Source organism: Triticum aestivum, chromosome 3D (genome assembly GCF_018294505.1).
Source record: "Triticum aestivum cultivar Chinese Spring chromosome 3D, IWGSC CS RefSeq v2.1, whole genome shotgun sequence".
NCBI classification, from domain to species: domain Eukaryota; kingdom Viridiplantae; phylum Streptophyta; class Magnoliopsida; order Poales; family Poaceae; genus Triticum; species Triticum aestivum.
The window spans coordinates 434,599,139-434,605,138 of record NC_057802.1 but is presented as its reverse complement, the minus strand read 5'-3'; positions in this window follow the sequence as shown (position 1 = coordinate 434,605,138).

Sequence of the window (6,000 nt, the reverse complement as noted above, 5' to 3'; positions counted from 1 at the left end):
TGGGTATATCTACTTGATGAAACACAAAGTCTGAAACATTTGAAAAGTTCAAAGAATTTCAGAGTGAAGTGGAGAATCATCGTAACAAGAAAATAAAAGTTTCTACGATATGATCGCAGAGGTAAAATATTTGAGTTACGAGTTTGGCCTTCAGTTAAAACAATGTGAAATAGTTTCACTACTCACGCCACCTGGAACACCACAGTGTAATGGTGTGTCCGAACGTCATAACCGTACTTTATTGGATATAGTGCAATCTATGATGTCTCTTACCAATTTACCACTATCGTTTTGGGTTATGCATTAGAGACAGCTACATTCACGTTAAATAGGGCACCATCAAAATCCGTTGAGACGACGCCTCATGAACTGTGGTTTGGCAAGAAACCAAAGTTGTCATTTCTTAAAATTTTGGGGTTGCGATGCTTATGTGAAAAAATTTCATCCTGATAAGCTCAAACCCAAATCGGAGAAATGTGTCTTCATAGGATACCCAAAGGAGACAGTTGGGTACACCTTCTATCACAGATCCGAAGGCATGACATTCGTTGCTAAGTATGGATCCTTTCTAGAGAAGGAGTTTCTCTCGAAAGATGTGAGTGGGAGGAAAGTAGAACTTGATGAGGTAACTGTACCTGCTCCCTTATTGGATCACAGAAATCTGTTCCTGTGACTTCTACACCAATTAGTGAGGAAGTTAATGATGATGATCATGTAACTTCAGATCAAGTTACTACCAAACCTCGTAGGTAAACCAGAGTAAGATCCGCACCAGAGTGGTACGGTAATCCTGTTCTGGAGGTTATGTTACTAGACCATGACGAACCTACGAACTATGAAGAAGCGATGGTGAGCCCAGATTCCGCAAAATGGCTTGAGGCCATGAAATCTGAGATGAGATCCATGTATGAGAACAAAGTGTGGACTTTGGTTCACTTGCCCGATGATCGGCAAGCAATTGAGAATAAATGGATTGTCAAGAGGAAGACGGACGCTGATAGTAGTATCACTATCTACAAAGCTAGAATTGTCGCAAAAAGGTTTTCGACAAGTTCAAGATGTTGACTACGATGAGAGTTTCTCACTCGTATCTATGCTTAAGTCTGTCCGAATCATGTTAGCAATTGCCGCATTTTATGAAATCTGGCAAAGGGATAAACAAAACTGCATTCCTTGATGGATTTATTAAAGAAGAGTTGTATATGATACAACCAGAAGGTTTTGTCAATCCTAAAGGTGCTAACAAAATATGCAAGCTCCAGCGATCCATCAATGGACTGGTGCAAGCATCTCGGAGTTGGAATATACGCTTTGATAAGTTGATCAAAGCATATAGTTGTATACAGACTTGCGGTGAAGCCTGTATTTACAAGAAAGTGAGTGGGAGCACTACAGCATTTCTGATAAGTATATGTGAATGACATATTGTTGATCGGAAATAATGTAGAATTATTCTGCAAAGCATAAAGGAGTGTTTGAAAGGAGTTTTTCAAAGATAGACCTCGGTGAAGCTGCTTACATATTGAGCATCAAGATCTATAGAGATAGATGAAGACGCTTGATAAGTTTTTCAATGAGTACATACCTTAACAAGATTTTGAAGTAGTTCAAAATAGAACAGTCAAAGAAAAGAGTTCTTGCCTGTGTTACAAGGTGTGAAATTGAGTAAAGACTCAAAGCCCGACCACGGCAAAAGATAGAAAGAGAATGAAAGTCATTCCCTATGCCTTGGCCATAGGTTCTATAAAGTATGCCATGCTGTGTACCAGATCTATTGTATACCCTACACTGATTTTGGCAAGGGAGTACAATAGTGATCTTGGAGTAGATCACTGGACAGCGGTCAAAATTATCCTTACTGGAATAAGGATATGTTTCTCGATTATGGAAGTGACAAAAGGCTCGTCGTAAAAGGTTACGTCGATGCAAGTTTTGACACTAATCTAGATGACTCTAAGTCTCGGTCTAGATACATATTGAAAGTGGGAGCAATTAGCTAGAGTAGCTCCATGCAGAGCATTGTAGACATAGAAATTTGCAAAATACTTATGGATCTGAATGTGACAGACCCGTTGACTAAAATTATCTCACAAGCAAAACATGATCACACCTTAGTACTCTTTGGGTGTTAATCACATAGCGATGTGAACTAGATTACTGACTCTAGTAAACCCTTTGGGTGATGGTCACATGACGATGTGAACCATGGGTGTTAATCACATGGTGATGTGAACTATTCATGTTAATCACATGGTGATGTGAACTAGATTATTGACTCTAGTGCAAGTGGGAGACTGAAGGAAATATGCCCTAGAGGCAATAATAAAGTTATTATTTATTTCCTTATATCATGATAAATGTTTACTATTCATGCTAGAATTGTATTAACCGGAAACATAATACATGTGTGAATACATAGACAAACAGAGTGTCACTAGTATGCCTCTACTTGACTAGCTCGTTAATCAAAGATGGTTATGTTTCCTAGCCATAGACATAAGTTGTCATTTGATTAACGAGATCACCTCATTAGGAGAATGACGTGATTGACTTGACCCATTCCGTTAGCTTAGCACCCGATCGTTTAGTATGTTGCTATTGCTTTCTTCATGACTTATACATGTTCCTCTGACTATGAGATTATGCAACTCCCGTTTACCAGAGGAACACTTTGTGTGATACCAAACGTCACAACGTAAATGGGTGATTATAAAGGTGCTCTACAGGTGTCTCCAAAGGTACTTGTTGGGTTGGCGTATTTCGAGATTAGGATTTGTCACTCCGATTGTCGGAGAGGTATCTCTGGGCCCACTCGGTAATGCACATCACTATAAACCTTGCAAGCATTGTGACTAATAAGTTAGTTGCGGGATGATGTGTTACGGAACGAGTAAAGAGACTTGCCGGTAACGAGATTGAACTAGGTATCGAGATACCGACGATCGAATCTCGGGCAAGTAACATACTGATGACAAAGGGAACAACGTATGTTGTTATGCGGTCGGACCGATAAAGATCTTCGTAGAATATGTGGGAGCCAATATGGGCATCCAGGTCCCGCTATTGGTTATTGACCGGAGACGTGTCTCGGTCATGTCTACATAGTTCTCGAACCCGTAGGGTCCGCACGCTTAAAGTTACGATGACAGTTTTATTATGAGTTTATGTATGTTGATGTACCGAAGGAGTTCGGAGTCCCGGATGAGATCGGGGACATGACGAGGAGTCTCGAAATGGTCGAGACGTAAAGATCGATATATTGGACGACTATATTCGGACTTCGGAAAGGTTCCGAGTGATTCGGGTATTTTTCGGAGTACCGGAGAGTTACGGGAATACGTATTGGGCCTTATTGGGCCATACGGGAAAGAAGAAAAAGGGCTGGCCGCACCCCTCCCCTTGGTCTGGTCCGAATTGGACTAGGGAAGGGGGGCACCCCCTTCCTTCCTTCTCTTTTTCCCTTCCTCTTTTCCTATTCCATATAGGAGGTGGAATCCTACTAGGACTAGGGAGTCCTAGTAGGACTCCACACTTGGTGCGCCCCCTCCTAGGGCCGGCCTCCTCCTCCCTTGCTCCTTTATATACAGGGGCAGGGGGGCACCCCAGAGACACAACAATTGATCCTTGAGGTCTCTTAGCCGTGTGCGGTGCCCCCCTCCACCATATTACACCTCGATAATACCGCTGCGGAGCTTAGGCGAAGCCCTGCGCCGGTGGAACATCATCATCGTCACCACGCCGTCGTGCTGACGAAACTCTCCCTCAACACTCGGCTGGATCGGAGTTCGAGGGACGTCATCGAGCTGAACGTGTGTAGAACTCGGAGGTGCCGTGCGTTCGGTACTTGATCGGTCGGATCGTGAAGACGTACGACTACATCAACCGCGTTGTGATAACGCTTCCGCTGTCGGTCTACGAGGGTACGTGGACAACACTCTCCCCTCTCGTTGCTATGCATCACCATGATCTTGCGTGTGCGTAGGAATTTTTTTGAAATTACTACGTTCCCCAACAAACCCCCTGTCGGGTTACCGCCCTGAACACCTGAGCAACACACATCCTTTTCCTCAGGGGTTGACTGCAAGAGAAAGGGCCAACTATGCTTCTCAATTATCAAAGCTTAGAGCCTTCATGGCAAACGGTTTGACAGGAGTTGATCTTGCTCGCTGTTGGATAAGCTGGAGTATTCTGCCCTTAAGCCGGCGCTCCGGTTTGATGTGTGAGTATACGGGGAGTTTTAAGGATGCTCAGCGGCACATTGACATTCAGCTTACAGATGCAGAAGTCACTGAGGCTGTAAAAAAGATACTGAACGAACCAGAGGCTGTCTATGCCCAAACCGGACTACTCCCTTTCTACACCATCAACAAACCACCAGCTGAAAGAATCATATAATCTTTTTATCTGAAGTTGCTTCTGTCCAAATATTCTTTGAAAGTGTGATTATTTTCTGACAGGGTGATGATTCGTTCTAGAACAAGAAACCATCACAAGACAACCGGCGAAGCCGCAAGACAAACCGGCCAAGCCAGTTCGTCAAAAAACAAAGGTTGTTAAAAAACCTGCCAAGAAAAGGACCACTGCATCCTCCAATCTACAAGCTGATGACGATGTGGGTAATCCGGAACCAGAGGTAGAACTTGACTCTCTTGGTTCATTTTTCGTACACCTCATTGACGATGATTATTATCAGGACGATGCTGAAGGCAGTCATGCTGATGATGTAGAGGTAATCATTCTTTCCTCTGATTCAGATCCTCTGCCGACATCAAAAATCCGTCGAGAAAACCGGAAAGTAAAATTTTCTCACCCCCTTGCTTACTTGGACCCAAACATTCTTTTGAAGACACAGCAGCACGAGGCTCGCCGCACAACCCGGCACAGTGGCCAGGTAGTTACCTCCGCCGGTTTGTCGAACAGTCCGATTCGAAAATGCCGATCAGAGGTCTCTTATTCCATTGATACTTCATGCCCCAAAGCAGGTTGTTTCCGCCAGCCTCTTAACCCGTCTGATTCAAATTATCAGGGTACTTCTCACTCATCTTCTGGCGAGTCGTCGGCCACAAAACATCCACCCCTCAAAATGGTTCTTGAGTGAGCTATACACTTGTTGTTATCCTGGATGTTGCTATTTTGATATACTGTACTGATCCTCATGTTTATTTTTCTCAGCGCCAAGCCCAGACCCAGCAAGAAAGCTCAGTTGAGTAAATCGGCTGATGAAGACGTGGCTATTGAACTGGAGAAAACTCCAGATCCTGAAGAGACCAACATTGATGCCATACTGAATGACCCACCGCCTCAAGATCATGACTTCGTTGCTGAGCAGGCAGAAGTTGACACCACAAGCCATGCTGACCAGCCAACCAGCCCTGTCCGAACTGACAATAAACCGGCAAGTCCAGTTAAAAATACTGACAAACCGCCAACCCTAGTAACGGCCGCTGATGACAAAGATGATGACATTATGATTACTGGCACTGGCCATACCGCTCCGGGCAATCCTGTCGCTTTGTCAAAACATACTGCCAAAGATGAGCTCTCTGCAATTGGCAAAGGCAAATGGAACGCCGATTTGTCAAATTATGCCCATCTGAATGCTCAAGACCTTCACTCTGGCTTCCTGAATCGTCTGTACACCAGCCGTGACTATGAAGCCGGTTTGGTAAATATGATGAAGGAGCGATATGAGGTAACTTCATAAGTGTTTCTCTCTTATATTTAATGGCAGATTATCAACTCCAGTAGCCCCCAAGTGACGGTTTAAGATACCAATTTAAACCGGGACTTAGTAACAATTTCATGTTTGCACCAATGCATCTTAACTCACTGATGTAGCCCCCAAGGGCCGGTTTAACTTTATAAAAATGAACCGGGATTTTGTAGAAGAATTCCCATATCAGCATTTTATGAGCAAATACACATTAGCCCCCAAGTGCCAAGCTTAATACTTGTATTGTGCTTGGGACTTGTAAAAATTTCTGATAAAGAGCAAATATG